Consider the following 8,200-nt stretch of genomic DNA (forward strand, 5'->3'; position numbering starts at 1 on the left):
CAAAATGATTTAAAGTACCACAATGCAAGTATTTGTGTATGCTGATATCTGTTTATAATCATCTTCATCACCATTATCTGAATCATGATGGAAAATTAATGTGATCCCAAGCAACTCTTAGATCTTAGTTGCAAGACAGAAAATTCAGTGTTTTAGTCCTTTTCAGATTTTGTTGGCAAGATTTTAGAAAGTTAAAAGTTTTTTGCCTGAGGTTAGAAGAAATAGTGCTTATTTTTAAAAGCAGAAAACTATTGTATGACTAGCTATTCATATATTTATATACAACTATTTAAATAAACTTTTGATATTAATATAGAGGAAAAAGTGTTTTTACAGATCTTTATGGTAAAACTTTGAAACAAATATTTAACTATTCTACGTTTACCTTCCTAGTTATTTTTTATGTATGTCTAGCATTTCTTACAGACACTGTTCTATTTGTACAATTCTTTGCTTATGGATTACAATTGCTTCCTCCATGACTTTCAGGTAGAGGTGAGAGGTGTCATTAGAATGGGAACATCCATCATTTTTTTACAGTGCAATATAGTTAATCAATGCATAGTGAAATAATGATTAATAAGGGATATAATACTCAGTTGGAATTGTTAAAAAGCAATCAATTTTTTATCATTTTCTTAGGTATGGTCATGTATAAACTATTAGATGTAACACAAGACAATTTGTAAAGATGCAGAAAGTCTAGCTCCAATGGACATCCTTCTAATTATAGAAGTGAAACTTTCATCTTATCAACATAAGTCAAGGTCCTTAATATTATTGTTTTATAACTTTTTAAAAATCTCTAGTCATCTGACATCTAGTTTGTATTAGTTGTAACCTCTGCTAAAGCTTTCAACATACCTGGAGGGATCTTAAAGCTATTTCTGTCAATGTCGATAGAATCATTCCGACTTTAGTCAGATTATTCTTATAAGACAGTCAAATGTTAGCTACAACTTGTCTCATTTTCTCAGCATCATTCGCTTATACACTGTCATGTGGTACCAAGTGTCTGTTTTGCCTGAAGAACAGAAGAATGTTGAAAGAAGAGAATGAGCTTATATCCCTTGAGCAGAATAAGGACAGTTGTCTTGAAAACAATCTGGTTGTAAAAATGAAAACAACTCTTTTTTATACAAACCACAAAAAAGTACAAATACAATCAGATTGTCTTCTTTTTCTACTTAATTGATGTTTACATGCCTACCAGGGTGACTCTTAGCTCTTTATGGAATTCCCCATTCCGATATGCTCTGTATGCATTTGTACCATGAATTGCTGCTTCATTTTCTGTGAATTGATAGGCAAATTGGAAAACATGCATAGTTTCTCCAAGTTCTTTTTTTTTTTAGAAAAAAAATCAGTATTTTCACAACCTACAGTCTGATAAACACAGGGAAAGTAGCCTTCAGAACTTCAAAACTGAGTTGTAAATACCCCCCTGGAAGGTCCATTGTAAATTTGAATGGTCACTAAGTGAATTGAAAGTCATAAGTTGAAAACTACTTGTAGTTGTGGTAAAATACAATAATAAATAATTTATTAAATTAATATGCCATCCCACTCCCAGTATGCCTTTTCTCCATATTGCTTACTACCAGTTTTGGCAAAAGAGGCAATTTAAGAAGCAAGGTTTACCATCAGAAAAGAATTGATCCAACCAGACATCACAGTCTAAAAGAGACGTGTCAAACTCATGTCGTCATGGCGGTGTCACGTAATGTATCGGGACTTTCCCCCCCCCCCCCTTTGTTAAACCTGGCATGGGCATGGCCAGCACGTGACTCATCCAACCTGTGGGCTGGGAGTTTGACAGCCCTGGTCTAAAAGATATGGATTCATTCCTTTTGATGGAATGGCAAAGGCAAATTAGTTGTAATCTAGTCATGCACTCATTGATGAGTGGCTGAAACCTGCCCAGTAATGCATAAAACAAAAGGAATGAACTGGTTAACCTTAAGCATTCAGAATGCAAGAGCTGAATAAAAGTTATGATGTTAGCAAGAGATAGCAAAGTGGAAGCTTGTGGCTAAGAAAGTGAATGAAGCCTGAAACAATATTAACTCTGAAGAATCCATTCTAATGTCTGAAGTATGGCCATATCCTCATGTTATTGTCAGCCAATCATTCCACTCACCTCCCCATTAGCTTCTTCATAATATACTATATTATTGGTGGCAATTGCAAAACAACAGAAAGCATTAAATCTATGGCACTCTACAGAAGATTGTCAAGAATTTCATGGATGCCTGATTTAATTTGTTAATATATTCATTTATACAAGATGTGCAAACTGTCTATTTCGCATGGCTCAAGGCAGTTTATAGAGATGCAGCAGAACATAAAGTAACCAAAAGTAATACCAATTATAGACAACAAATTAAAGCAGGCTAATCATCATCACTTACAATTGCCCTGTAAAATAAAACGGATCTTGTGCTTTCTTAAAAGTCAAGAAATTAAGTCCATAACTCAGGAAGCAAGGTGTTCCAGAGTGTGGATAAAGCCACTAATGAAGCTTCCAAACATTTTACCATCCTCTTCTTAAAAAAGCAACCAAATTGGTTTGAAACTTGCCATAAGGTTTCCACTTTGATTTGCAAAACTTCCTTGGTGTCACAGTATGTTTACTTGGTGCGAACAGTGTCTTTCCTGCCACTGTATATCAGCAGATCATTCAGAGCTAAACAAGTCTAAGCGCATAAAATAGTTGCAGCCGTGAATAAGGCAATTTATTTATATTTTGTCTGTACAAAGAATGTTGCTTTCTAGATGAACAGTGTGACATAACTGAATCTCCTTGTCTATATGTGTTCCTACTCTAATATTATTGACATTTAAAATAAATGCTTTTTTTTCAAACTTCATTTAAATAATGATCTACAGTGCAGGGGTCCCCAAACTTGGGAACTTTAAGACTTGTTGTCTTCAACTCTCAGAATGGCTGAGAGAATTCTGGGAGTTGAAGCTGGCTGGAGAATTCTGGGGGTTGAAGCCCTAGGCAGTGCATAGTAGGCAGTGCATTAGGGCAGTGCATTTAGGCTATATTAGACTAAACTACATCACCCAGTGAATGTATAATCTCAATAGAGGCTATATTAGATCTTATCGTTTTGATCATTGATCATCATTTTGCATTAACTGCAATTATTTAAAAAATGAAAAGCAGGGAGTGATTTTTATTGATAAAACATATTAGAAATTTTGAGAGGAAGAGGTATAATTAAGGCATGATGTATACTAAGGAGGGATAACTTTTTGCCCTTACTGTTTCCACCGATAGCTGTCCCATAGCCTTGTTTCAAGTGACATGTGCCTTCTTGGGTAGAAGGGCTTTGGAGATCTCCCTACAGGGCAATGTGGAAGAATTTGCATAGCATCTGTCAGACAAGGTTGCTCAAATCTATTCTCAGTTGGATGCTGGTAGTTCTATGAAGATGCTCGGGGTAGAGTTTTGTCCTGTTATCCAAGAATGGTTTTGTTGGGCTTGAAGAAGTGACAGGATCATTATGACTGTGAACTTGGCCATTTGCTCTTTAGATCCATGCTCCTCTTGGTTGACTAAAGCTGTCAGAGGCTGTTGTGTGGGTTGACTCTATATGTGGTAAATTCTTCTTTGAGCAAGGGTATTGCTTTGTCCCCTTAAGAAGCTGCTGGTTCACCTCCTTCTCAAGAAATCATTGCTGGATCCCACCATACTGGACAAGGGCTTTAAAGGTCAAAACCAACACTTTCAATTAGACTGAGAAACAAGGTATAGTCTGTGCCATTATATTTTATTGAATGCTTGCTGATGCCTCTCTTTGTCACAGCATGTGTTTCTGTGCAGTCTTCATGCTAATGCAAGGCTTCCATTTTTTGAGAACACCTTTTCTGATACAGTAGAAATTATACAGTAGTTCTCTCTACTACTCTTGTATAATATTTGTTGTGTTGGATGAAAAGTTCAGAAAGAGCAATTTAGATACTTTGACAATTATTTATTAACTAAGATGAAATTCACAACCTGCAGCTATACATCTGCAGGTGTGAAAACTGATCAAAAGATAGATATGTATTTAACACGTTTTGCAAAATAGTAAAGGCTCATCCCTCCCCCGAAATGTGAAATCAGAGTACTGTAAAAATGTAAATTCCATGGATGCAGTATTAGTACTGGTGGGTTTCACTAGAAGGAATATTTTAAACAAATATAAAAAACACCATTTATTCTGGTATAATCAAAAATGTAAAATACTATTTAAAAAAACCTTTGAAACTCATTTGAAATGTTTGGACTTCAACAATATAACACTGTCATTGAATATTAGAGCTAAAAGATTATACTTTTTTACAGAAACAAAACAAAAATCTTAAGATTCAGATGTAAAGTTGATTTGTTCATTTAACATTTCTATGTATAACATTCATTCATTTCCTCCCTTTTTAAATCCTCCATATATCCATAAAATGTTAAATATGTTAAAGTTGTTTATAAGCATTCTTAGCTTTTCTGCAGTTTATCCAGAAAAATTAAGGAGATCCATGTTATTGGTCCCCCCCCCCCCAAAGTCTGCTCCTCCATGTCAAAAGTATCATAAGTAAAAATATCAAGAGGAATGTCTGCTTTAGTATCTGAACCCTTGATTAAACTGAAAATACGTATTTAAAAAAAAAGTATTTTCTGCCTATTGTCACCAGATCTCCTCTTTGTGTTCAAAAAGATTTATTCATTATAAAAGAACCTCTGATACGTAAATGTATACATGGAACTGGGAACCCTGGAGTGTTTTACCAATTTCAAAACATACTTTCTCATGTAAAACAGAATTTGTTTCAAAATCAAATGCTAGCTTTTCCACTTAAGTTTCTTGTTTCTTTAAAGTGTGATTTCTACCTTCCACTTTTATGGACAACAGGCAGAAAGTTTTAAAAGTTATTTATATAATACAAGATAACTATCAGTTTACCCAAGAAACCAAAGTGATTTCACTGCTGAAAGGTTTCAAATTTCAGCATTCTGTAGTTGCGGCAGCTGACATAAATTTGGATATTGAGCTGGGAGGTATAGCTGCCCTGGAGATAATTGATTTCCTCCCTGAAATAATTTAATAGTGTTCACTTCAGAGAACATCTTTTTGATTATTGACTCTTTCTGATTAGTCATTTGCAAAATTATTGCTATGGCTACAAATGTCAGTTCTCTCAGACTTTGGCACCTTTTTTGTAACTTTTTTTTTCCTTTTTTCTTTTTCGTCCAATAAGGTTTTTTAATAACCTAGCATCCTCAGAGACTTGTCTCATCCTACCTCCAACCCTAGAGTGCTACAAATGCCAGCAGTTTTTCATACTATACTGGCCTTCCCAATCGGTTATTACTACATTTTATCATTCTTTTTCTTTTGATCATAAAAATCTATTTGAAAGACCTGTATTAATGACAACAATCTTTGTGGAACAGCTATCTTTCTACAAGGAAAGTTATACTGTATTTGCAATTGTGTCTCCAATTTGTAGAAAATACATAGAAAATTACTTGTCCACATGGCTACCTGTTCTGCTCAGGGTATATACCTTTTAATTTGTAAATAATTGTTTATCTTACCATTTTAAAAGATGAAGAGATACCACTTGCACAGATTTGCTGGCAGTGACATCTAAATCATGGGGACAAGCATACATATTATTTATTAACGATATTTATAGCCTATTTTTGTCTGAGAGTTTCACATAGCATATATGGGACTCCTCATTTTAAACTCAGAAATATAGCTTAAGAGATAGGATGGGCTGAGATAGAATGATTGGTCCAAAGATACCCAATTAAGTCCTGTATGAATAGCCAGTTCATAACAGCAATTCAGGCTATTATTTGCAAACAGTTTGTTTTTATTGTCAAAACCAGCTATATATATTATGGCATAATTATCAATAGACAGCTGGGTCAGTCAAAGGGCTGTAGTGATTAATTCTAGTGCTGGTCTCTATTACTCATGAAATATGTATTTATTTATTAACATTTCTTTTTTTCCCTCTGAATCCCAATGCTCCGACTAGCACATGAGATGAGTTGAGGGTAGAGTGGAAGACTTGAGAATTAAAAACAACATGATGGTAATATTTGAAATCCACTAGGAGCTGCTTCAAACCATTTTTCTGTCCAGAGAGCTATTGGATGATATATAAGTAATAATGTCTGCAAACCAGGATTCTTTAAATCATTTAAACTCTTCTTTACCTAAATCTGAAAAGTACACCATGGCATCAAATGGGTACTGCAAGGAATAATAAGATGGCAGCTTTCAAACTATATATTAGTTTATTGGTCATGGCCATGTATCATCACTGTGTGATTAAGCAAATCTGTCAGTATTGAAAATATATAGTAACAGCCAGTTAACCAATATTGTTGAGAGCTAATATATTTCAGAGCATCAGTTAAAATGCTGTGTAAGGAATAAGCCTTGTTAAAGACTATATTCAGAGGAATTGGCAATGCTAGGTTTTGTCAGAATATCTGCACTAATAAGGATGGTAAAGAATTCCGCAAATGTAAACAGTTTTGGAAATAATCTTTCTCTCTGAAATATCAGTAGACAGAACTATGTCTGTTTATAAATGCAGTAGTAATTTAATTCCTTTCTTTTGCCATTTTTCTCTTCTCAACCTTTCCCAAAAGCACTACATTGTAGGATGTAGAATAAGAAAGTGCAGTAGAACTTGCCAAATATGTTTGTGACCAGCTCAACTACTTCCTAACCATGTTTAAAGCATGTAGGAAATTGAGGAAATTTGTTCTGAAAGTATGGATTAGGAAGAGTCATTAGTAACATGCAAGTACCATTTGCCAGTGCAATTTTGAACTCAGAGTGAGAACAACTTTGAAGCAGCCTTCTGATGGAATTTTTCACACTTCAAAGCTAAATCCATATTTGAAAGATAAATATGGCTTATTTGTTTTTAGATTAGCATGTTGTATGACCCCCAGATGCTGCAATTTGTTATATTAAGTTCTATGAACATAGCCAAACAAACCTTGGCTTAGAACAGGGCTGTCAAACTCACGGCCTGCAGGCCGGATGCAGCATGCGCTGGCCACACCCATGTCCTGTTTAGCGAAGGGGGAAAAAATCACAATACATCATCTGACACCACCATGACAACACGAGTTTGACTCCCCTGGCTTAGAACACTATATGAACATAGATGATGAATGTGGAAATTAAAGGTTCTTTTTTGAATCATCAGCTAAATTATCTTGGGAGTTGCCAGTCATCCAAATTCTCCTTTTATGATCTATGGAGATTCTTAATCATCCAAGTCATGATTGTCACAAATGTGTTTTACAATAGGCAACTGGACATTCTTGGTTTTTTCCCCTTGAAAACATTTAACTTCTCATCGAAGAAATGGATGAGAAAATATTTTCAAGGGAAAAAAAACAAAAACCAAGACTATCCAGTGGACATTGTTGGTGACCAGCCAGTTCAGTCTCCTGCCTGTTCATACCCTTTCTGTCTCCAAGATCATTCTACAAGACACTTGGATAAATTTTGCTTCCATCTAGTGGTACTTTTGACTTTTGCAGCCCCGCCATGGGAGTGGACACAAAGCTGAACAAACCAAAAGATGCTCAGAAAGTAAATTTGCCAGATGATATAGCTGACTGAAAATCAAACCAGACTGTCCAATAAAATCTGTATATTTGCCCATTTCTCCCCCCAATTTGTTGGACATACTTCTGAGTAAAGATAAACTGTAGAGCTGATTACAGTTTTAAGGCAGGCAGTTTTTTCTATTTCTCTGGATCTTTGCCTCTCCCATCCCTGAGTCTTGCCTATATAAATGCATTACTATTTTTGAGTTAAAGGATAAAACTTGAAAATATGGGATTCTTTATAAAGGACTGATTCCAACAATTAATTAAATTGCTTCAAGAAGGTATAGTTATAACAGATGTAGCCTGTCTGTATGCCAGTGATTGGCTGATGTTCCTGCTGTGCCAGGGAGAGAGTTTGTTTGCCAGCTTTCAGTGAAGGACTTGCTGCTGTGACAGCAGATCTCACTCAGGGACTTGATTTAATGCTACCAATTACCATATCTTTGTAATTGCAACCCATGCCTGATGAGAATGGTGGAGACAGTAAGGCCTTGAGCAGAACATCTTTGTCTTATAAGGATATAATGTCTTCCATTGATCTTCCCTTTTAATGTTTCA

This window comes from Notechis scutatus, chromosome 5 (genome assembly GCF_049901735.1).
Source record: "Notechis scutatus isolate UNSWTSFEM ecotype Mainland chromosome 5, rNotScu1.2, whole genome shotgun sequence".
NCBI lineage: Eukaryota > Metazoa > Chordata > Lepidosauria > Squamata > Elapidae > Notechis > Notechis scutatus.